Here is an 8,988-nt window from a genome sequence, read left to right on the forward strand (position 1 = left end):
TCCTATTCATAAAGGCTCCAGCCTTATGACCTAATCACCCCCCCCCCCCACAAAGGCCCCATCTCCAAATATCAGCATATTGGGGATTAGGATTCAATATACGAACTGATGCCAACATTCACCCTGTGGCACCTCAGCAGAGACCCAAGGAGTGTGCATGCACAAGGGAAAGGCCATGTGAGAGGGAAGCCATCTGCAAGCCAAGGAGAGAGGCCTCCGGAGAAACCAACTCTGCTGGCCATTTTGTTTCTGTTTTGTTTTTTTAATAAATTTTGTATTGGTGTTCAATTTGCCAACATACAGAATAACAACCAGTGCTCATCCTGTCAAGTGCACCCCTCAGTGCCCGTCACCCAGTCACCCCCACCCCCTGCCCTCCTCCCCTTCCAACACCCCTAGTTCATTTCCCAGAGTTAGGAGCCTCTCATGTTCTGTCTCCCTTTCTGATATTTCCCACACATTTCTTCTCCCTTCCCTTCTATTCCCTTTCACTATTATTTATATTCCCCAAATGAATGAGACCATATAATGTTTGTCCTTCTCCGATTGACTCATTTCACTCAGCATAATACCCTCCAGTTCCATCCACGTGGAAGCAAATGGTGGGTATTTGTCGTTTCTAATGGCTGAGGAATATTCCATTGTATACATAGACCACAGCTTCTTTATCCATTTATCTTTCAATGGACACCGAGGCTCCTTCCACAGTTTGGCTATTGTGGACATTGCTGCTAGAAACATTGGGGTGCAGGTGTCCTGGCGTTTCATTGCATCTGTATCTTTGGGGTAAATCCTCTGCTGGCCATTTGATCTTGGGCTTCCAGCCTCCAGAACCATGAGAAATAAATGTCTGTTGTTTAAACTACGCCATCTACAGAATTTTGTTACAGCAGCCCAAGCACACATACATTTGGTCTCTTCTTGCTTGCCAGCATAGACTTTGTACCAAGAACCGTGCCTAGCACATAACAGGTACCCAAAAAATATATACTCAGGTGCCACTACCTTCTCTGGAAAGTCTTTGTTCACTCTTCTTTCTTTCCCACCCCAGGTTTAAGTGCTCCTTCTGGGCTTTAGTTGCTATATTTTTCACTTGGTTCTGGAAGGATATGTTTTGAGATCTAATTCCTTTCTAGAAGGTTACATCTTTGAATCTAAAGATTTCAAAGGGGCCGAGTCTTCTCCAGGGCTCAGCACAGTTGGCATATGCTGTCAAGAGTTTAGTAAATATTTGAGTGAATGCAAGTCTCCTGATCCCCACATACAAGCCCTGGATGGAGAGCAAGAAGGCTTGAAGGTTGTTTTTTTTTTTTAAGATTTATTCATGAGAGACATAGAGAGGCAGAGACATAGGCAAGGTAGAACCAGGCTCCCCATGGGGAGCCCGATGTGGGACTTGATCCCAGGACTCCAGGATCACACCCTGAGCCAAAGGCAGACGCTCAACCACTGAGCTACCCAGGCACCCCAAGAAGGCTTGAGTTCTAAGCTTCATCTCTAAATTCCTGAGCAACTTTGGATACTGAAACCTCAAAAGTAATCATGGCCTTGTGTTTCTCCAGAGATCAAAGCTTGAGGGAAAGTCTTTTATGCTCTAACAAGCATAAAGTACAGGATCATTTTTACATCTGTTCTGAACACCTGTGCAGTTGAACTGCGCTCCTGAGTCTTAGTCATCTGCTTAGCTCTAGCCAGACTACTTGCTGTATCTCAAACATATTAAGTCCATGCCTGTCTCAGAACCTTTGCACTTGCTATCTCTTTTGGGAACACACCTTGCCCAGAATTTTCCATTGCAAATAACAGCCTTAATTTTCAGTGTTTATGCCAAAGTCAAGAAGGAGTGATGGTGATTGCAAGAAAGCAGTTCAGTTTCAGGGCACTGGAGACAAAAAGAGTAGCATGCTACTGTTCTATGAATCTGCTCAATAGTCCTGAAATGTGTTTACTGTCATTTCCCCCATTTTACAGATGAAGACATTGAGGCCAAGAGAGGTTAAGTAACTTGCTAAAGGTCTCACACTAGAAAGCAGCAGGGCCAGGATAGGAATCCAGGCAGTTTGGGTCTAGTGTGGTTAAGAAACCACAAAGCTCCCTGCTTCTCAACATATATTGTAGCTTAGTTAACACAGTGTCTGGCACTAGGGGCGGGGGTGGGGGGAGCATTGCTCAACAAGCAATTGTCATTTCTCTACTCCCTTCAGACATTTGACTCTTCTATTTTTTTTTTTTAAGATTTTATTTATTCATTCATAGAGACACACAGAGAATGAGAGGCAGAGACACAGGCAGAGGGAAAAGCAGGCTCCATGCAGGGAGCCCGACGTGGGACTCGATCCAGGGTCTCCAGGATCACACCCTGGGCTGCAGGCGGTGCTAAACCGCTGCGCCACCAGGGCTGCCCCATTTGACTCTTCTAATCTTACAGTCCAACCCCTGGAAGCAGACAACCCTTCTAGTCCATCTTGCCAGAGCCCAGAGTCCCTCACTCCACCTTTTTATGCCTGCACATGCTAGGTAGATTTGAGGGCTCTACAGTCAGGTTCTCTGGGTTCCCATCAAGGTTCCACCTTTCAGCTTGGTAAACGTAGGAATGTTCCATCCTTCCCTGGGTCTCAGTTTCCTCACCTGTAAAATAGGGACAGTAACAGCCCTTATGTTCTAGAATTATTATAGGGATTCAGTGAGATGATGCATACAGAATGCCTTCCACCTTGTCTGGGTCATAAAAATGGCTCAATAAATTGTAGCATTGATTAGAGCTTTTCAGTGAAAAGCCCCCCCAAAGTTCTGGGGCTGTGAAATACACTCCCAACCACCTTTAGGCCAAAGTTGGGACCAGATGAAGTCATTGTTTGTAGACAAGATTGGCTGGGTGAGAGGACTCCCCACCTGACCCAGCCCAGGATCTACTAGACAATTACTTCCTGGAGGCAACATGGTTCCGGGGGTGGGTGGGGGGTGGGGGGCTTCTGATAGACCTGGGTCTGAATTCTCCAGCTCTGATTTCTCCTCAGGACCTGTTTCTCTGTCAAATGGGAAGAGACTAGTGTTGTTTAAGAATGTGAGTTCAGATTCAAGTTATGTGATATTCTTAGTCACAGACCAGCTATGTGAGCTGAGTGTCTTCTGCTCTATGAGACTTGGTCGTCTGCTCCAATGGGTGTTGTCACCATTCATATTCCTGGGATGGCTATGAGGATTTCCCAGGACCATGTGTGCCCACACTCTGGATCCTATAGCTGTTAGGATGGGGGGCAGTATATACCAAGAGTTAGGAGCTTAGGCTCTGGAGTCAGGCGGCAGCAGGCCTCGCTCAAATTCCAGCTCTGACAATTACTCCTGGTGAGATCTTAGGGAAATCAATTTCTTCTCCCAAACTCAATTCATTTATCTGTGAAATGAGGTTAATCGCAGTTAAGTGTCCAATAGGGCTGGTTATAAGAATTCCATTAGATGATGCATGCAAAGCACTTAAAACTGGCCTGGTTCAGTGTAAGTGGCCAATAAGTGGCAAAGATCTGATGAGGATAATTTAAAAAAATACCCTTTTCTGGAATGCAAATGCATTTGCCCAAAAAAGTTTGAGGTCTTGAAAATATGCACGGAGGGAAGCCTTCAGGATCAGATTCAAGTCCAAAACACCCCCCACCAAAAAAAAACCCTCATTTGTATATGAGGTAAACCAGGGCCACGTGATCACATCAGGCCCCACCCCACACCTGCACGATCAACCCTTCATCAGAGCCCCAGCAACGCGCCCGTTCCAGCCTGGACGTTAGACAAGTCAGCCTCGGTCGTTAACCAGCGGGGGAGTCGGCTCCCTCACTGGGTTCCAGAAGGAGCCAAGGAGATGGTGCACACAAGGCGGCCCAGCGCAAGGGTTCGGGAGCGGGAGCTCTGGTGACGATTGCCACAGCACCCGCCTGCCTGCTCCTGCTTCTGGAGGGGTTTGCTCCCACCCGCTGGCCACTCGCCTTAGTCGGTCTCCGTCCCGACTTTCCTCTGCACCTGCTGTCCCAGGGCCCCCTCTGGAGGGTCCCCCAGCGCCCGTCCTTCGTCCCCAGCTCCTCAGCTAGCTGCGGGGTGGTGGGCGCCAGAAAACACTCCAGCAAGCCCCGGAGCTGAGCCGCTTGAAGCACCGGGACCGAAATCCAACTGCCGCTTGAAGCCGTTGGCCTGGGCTCCCGCCTCCCGGCCTTCGGATCAATCAAGCAAGCCTCTGGGCCAATCAGAAGTGGAAGCGGTCGAGCAGCGCCCGCCTCCTTAAAGCGCCCTCGCTCCTCATTGGATGTGTCCGAGCGCGAACCCAAAGCCCTTGGGAGAGAGCGGGGCCAGCCAATCAGCAGCGCCACCGCAGCCGGGCTCGGGGGACTGCTCCCAGCCCCGCGCGCCGCGAGCTCGCCGCGGGTCCGCACCCCAACCCGGCAGGAATGGGAAGCCAGCTGGCTGAGCTCCTAGCCCTGGCCGGTTATGGCGGGGCGGAGCAATGGGCCGTCCTCTCCGTGTGTGCGTGTGTGTGGCGGGGGGGGAGTGCTAGTAGGTGAAGTAGGGGGTGCTAACCCTGGCTCAGCTGACAGGCAATGAGCATTTGAAGCGCGAGCATCTAGACCAATCGCGGGTCAAGGCACTGCCCCCTCTTGCGCCTTCCTGGTCCCCGCATACTTCCAGGTGAGGCGCGGTGCGTTCTGCAACCAATCAGTGGTGGGCAGGACGAGAGGCGGGAAAGGGGAGCTGCCCACAGGCACCCCGAAGCCCGGCCGACTCTCGAGGGCCTCCCGACCAATCACAGACACACACTGCATAGACCGTCAGGGGGTGGGAGAGAGGTGAGAGGGTGTGTACCAGAGCTCGTCAGGGTGCCAAGACAGGAGCAAGGAAGCCGTTGAATCCTGAGCTGCGGAGGCAGCTTCCAAGACCATTGAGGCCAAGGAGGTTCAGGGCCAAGTCTTTCCAGAGAGAGGGTGGGAAGGGGCAAACTCCGCAGCCGCGCAGCAGGGGAGGGGGACAGGCTGGAGGGTGAGATCTCCGCCTCAGAGACCTGAAACCCAAGCCCACAGACCCATCCCCATCGACTCAAGGCCCCGCCCCTCGGCAGAGCCAGGGGGGCGGGAGGGAGCTCCGCAGCCAATCGGCGGGGGGAGCGGGGCGGGGGCGGGGCGAGGGGAGCTGTCCGAGGTGCCTCCCAGGATGCTGGGCACGCTCAGCAGGAGGCGGCCGGCGCGGCAGCCAATCGGCGTCCGCGGCGGAAACCGGGCGCGACCCGCGAGCTGTGCACGCGCAGGGCCTCGAGCTCCGGGCCTCGCGCCGCTCCCCACTCGCCGCTCCCCAACGGCCACTCGAGCTAGAGCCGCCCTCGGTGTATGTGACTGTGGGAGGAGGCACAGGGCCCGAGTCGGTGAGTGCCATGGTTTCTCTTACGCTTCTTCAGGCCTGGGACTGGCCCATGCCAAGCTGGGGTGGGAGGGCCGGAGCGGTCGTCGTGAGGGTTGAGAAGCAAGAGTTGAGGACTCTAGTCCCCGGGACTCCCTTTGTCCTGGCGAGGATGGCAGTGGGGCCTCCTGGACACCTTTGGACCCGGGCTGGGGCAGAGGCCAACATGCCCTGGGTTGGTCCACGGTCCCTGAGGCTGACTTGATTTGGAAGTGTATTGTGTGGCCGTGGGAGGCCCTTGGAGCTCTGCGTGGCTTCGTTGGCCGTGAGGTATGGCCTCTGATCCGTGAGAGGTTGTCTGAGGTCTCTGGCCTGAGTCTGGATGTGGTGACTGGAAGGGGAGGCCTGTGACTCTCCAGAGGTTATGGGGGGGCGGGGCATTACTGGCCAAAAGATGAAACTAGTGTGCTCTTGGGAGGTTTTCTGGGGTCTTTGGATCCAGCCTGGGCTGAGAGTGAGAGTTGTCGAGATTGGAAGTCCAATGGGCAGTTGTCAACAGCCATTGCACCCAGGCTGTGCTAAGAACATGCAGCTGCAAGGTTTTGGGGGTTGCTGGACTCCAGGTTGAGGTGCAGATTTTCCACTATCAGGTCCAGGATAGACAACTTGGCCAGGAGGTTAGGCCCAAGGTCTTCTGGAGGTTCTTGAGGAGGGAGTTTCTGAATCTCAGGTTGTTTGCCCTCCATGAAATATTATTGCCGTGTGGCTCTAAAAAACCCAGGATTGGGTCATATTAGGGCCTTTTGGTCCGCTTTTTCTGAAACCCTGGTCATTCTCAGAAGATACCAGGCTGTAAGAATGGAGCCAGATGCATAGGGAAGATGGATCTTGTCCTAGAGCACAGGAAGAGGTGTGTGAGATTTCCTGCTCCTTAGGAAATCACCCAGCTTGTCATTACGAAAGATTTTTTTTTTATTCTTATGGGACAGGGTGTCGATATCTAATTTCACTCAGCTGGACAAGTTCTATGTGGTATTGAAGCTTTCAGAGTGCTTTCATGTACACCCAGAATTCTTAAACCTTGGGTAGAGGGTGCAAGGGGGAGTGGTCTATGAGTGGATTTAAGGGTTTTTGAGCTCCTGGAAATCACAAGAAAAACTATATGCATGTTGTATTTGGGGGGGGCATGCAAAGCAGCCACAAGGATAAATAAGGAGTATCTAACCTGTCTAAGGACTGACTCCAGCCTGTGAATCCCTTGTATGAGTATCCACAATTTTCTGATGTAAAGAGTTGATTCTGTGGCTTACAATTTTAAAAGGGTTGGTGATCCCTTTAACCTATGTTAAGAGCCATTGGAATAAAGCAGGTTCCTGTATTATTCATGGGGCTGAGGCAAGACTAAAAATGAAAATTTCCCCTTTTCTTCCCACACCTGGTGTTGGTGCACATTTCAAGGCATCTCATAGATTAGTCTGCATGTCTGAGCTCAGTCTACCTGTTCCTCACACACAACCAGGGCCTGGGGTGTGTGTATCGGTTTCACAGTTCACCCTCCTGAATATAGGCCCAGGGTTGAGGGCTGTCCTGGAAGGAGGCCATTTGGGTGAGGAAGTCCAGGGTTCCAAGTTCCCAGAGCATGGCCTAGAACCGGGGGACACATGTTCCCGGTGGGCCCTTCCTCGATGCTCTTGGGATCCCTGGCCCAAGGGGGGAGCACAGCCAGAGGGGGTCAGAGCGGGTTTAACGCAATATTGGCATTCAGTATTGCTCTTGAAAGCAGTCCCTGTGAGGAAATTGAGGATCTTAGAAGAGTTAGCCCCGTATTAGGACTGAAAAGAAAGGCCATCCACAGAGAGGATGTAGTGGAACCTAAATTGTTTTACTTCTAGTCTAGTTCTTTTTCCACTTCATCCACAAAAGATATGCTATGATAGGGTCTCTATGACCTAGCTGCAGCTCACCTGGCTATAATTACACTGGTTCTTAAGTTATATGAAATACAGATTGAGGGTAAGAAAGAAACTAATTTACTCCGTGGTATGTATCGGTATGTGTTGGATGTACTTCACTAGAAAGAGTGGGCATTTGAAAGTTTAGGTAAGATTTGGATAATTGGTCTTCATCTGCGTTATAAAATGCTGTGGGGACTTTAACCACCTTGATTTGAAGAAAGAGATGCATTCCTGAAAAAAGTGGAAAGTTCATATAATTTTTCTAAATTGAATCTTTTTAAACTTGACTTTGGAAGTAGTATCTGAAATAAGTGAGATAAAGGGAGGACATTTGTCATAAAACAATAATCACCCCTCTAATCAGCCTATTCTGTGGCTTAGTTTTAATTATATTTAAGGAGAATCCGTAATTGTATTGCTGCGTTGACATTTTTATATCAAGCTGAGTTGTACCTGCAGGGGCATATGAAGGAGCTCTGGTCAAGCCTATCAGAATAAAAAATACCAGACATTAAACTTTATTTAGTAATATGAGTATTAGGAATGAGGGGCAAAAGTCATAACTCTTTTTCCCACATACTTTCTTCCAGGTATGCCCTATCTAGTCTTTCCTATCCACTCTACCTTCCCAAGATGCAGGTTTGTGTCCTCAGAATCAATGGTTTCCTGAGTCCACCCCAGGAGACAACTGCAGGTGATTCCTACAGTCAGCCTGGGAAGTAGAAGGTGGACAAGGTTTTTGAGACTGTGATGGGGGACTTCTCAGGAATAGAAAAGAGTTACAGTGTCCCTACCCTTCCAAGTCAAAGTGCTATTTGCTTGTGCTTCTGCTGTCACTGCTGAATGCAAGATGGCTTGAACTATGTAGTCAAGAATGTAGGGAGAGAGAAGGGCCTACAGTGTCACCAGCCTAAGGGCTGAGGGGTAGATGGCCCTGGAGGAACCTCTAAAGAAGCAGTCTCTAAAACAATATCCTTAGGTGAGGTAGACACTAGGTAGGAGGCAAAAATAGGGTTTCCTATTCTTGGGAGCTTTTGTTCACTAAATGGGGAGTCCCTTGCCCTTTCTCCTCCCTTTTAGGTTTCCTGAAAGCCTGCAGACTCTTCCTGTAACTACACTTGGCTTACAGAGGATGCTGCCCTTTGAGCACAGTTTCCAACATTTTTTTTTTAAGATTTTTTATTTATTTGAAAGGGAGCACGAGCAGAGGGGAAGGGCAGAGGGAGAGGGAGAAGCAGTCCCCCCTGCGCAGGGAGCCCGAGGCGGGACTCAATCCTAGGACCTCAAGATCATGACCTGAACCAAAGGCAGACAATTAACTGACTGAATCACCTAGGTGCTCACTTTCCAACATTCTTGATCATCAATGAGCAAATCATACCAGCAGGGGAGCTGAGTCACAGGCACTGAAGTGGGGCTGGGAGGAAAGGCCACTGAGTGATGATGTCATCTTCTAGACCCCTGTACCTTTTCTTTTACACTTGGGTTTCTCTTTCATGGCTTTCCCCACTTATTCCATATCCTCAGGGACTGTATTACTGTGCTGAAGAAAGGGTCTTTTTCTCTGTATACATACGTATCAGGGATCGGTGCTTTTATATGTCCAGGCCAAGTGTCTTTTTTTGTTCTTTTGTTTTTAAGATTTTATATATTTATTCAT

The sequence above is a fragment of the Vulpes vulpes genome, chromosome 1, assembly GCF_048418805.1.
Source record: "Vulpes vulpes isolate BD-2025 chromosome 1, VulVul3, whole genome shotgun sequence".
NCBI classification, from domain to species: domain Eukaryota; kingdom Metazoa; phylum Chordata; class Mammalia; order Carnivora; family Canidae; genus Vulpes; species Vulpes vulpes.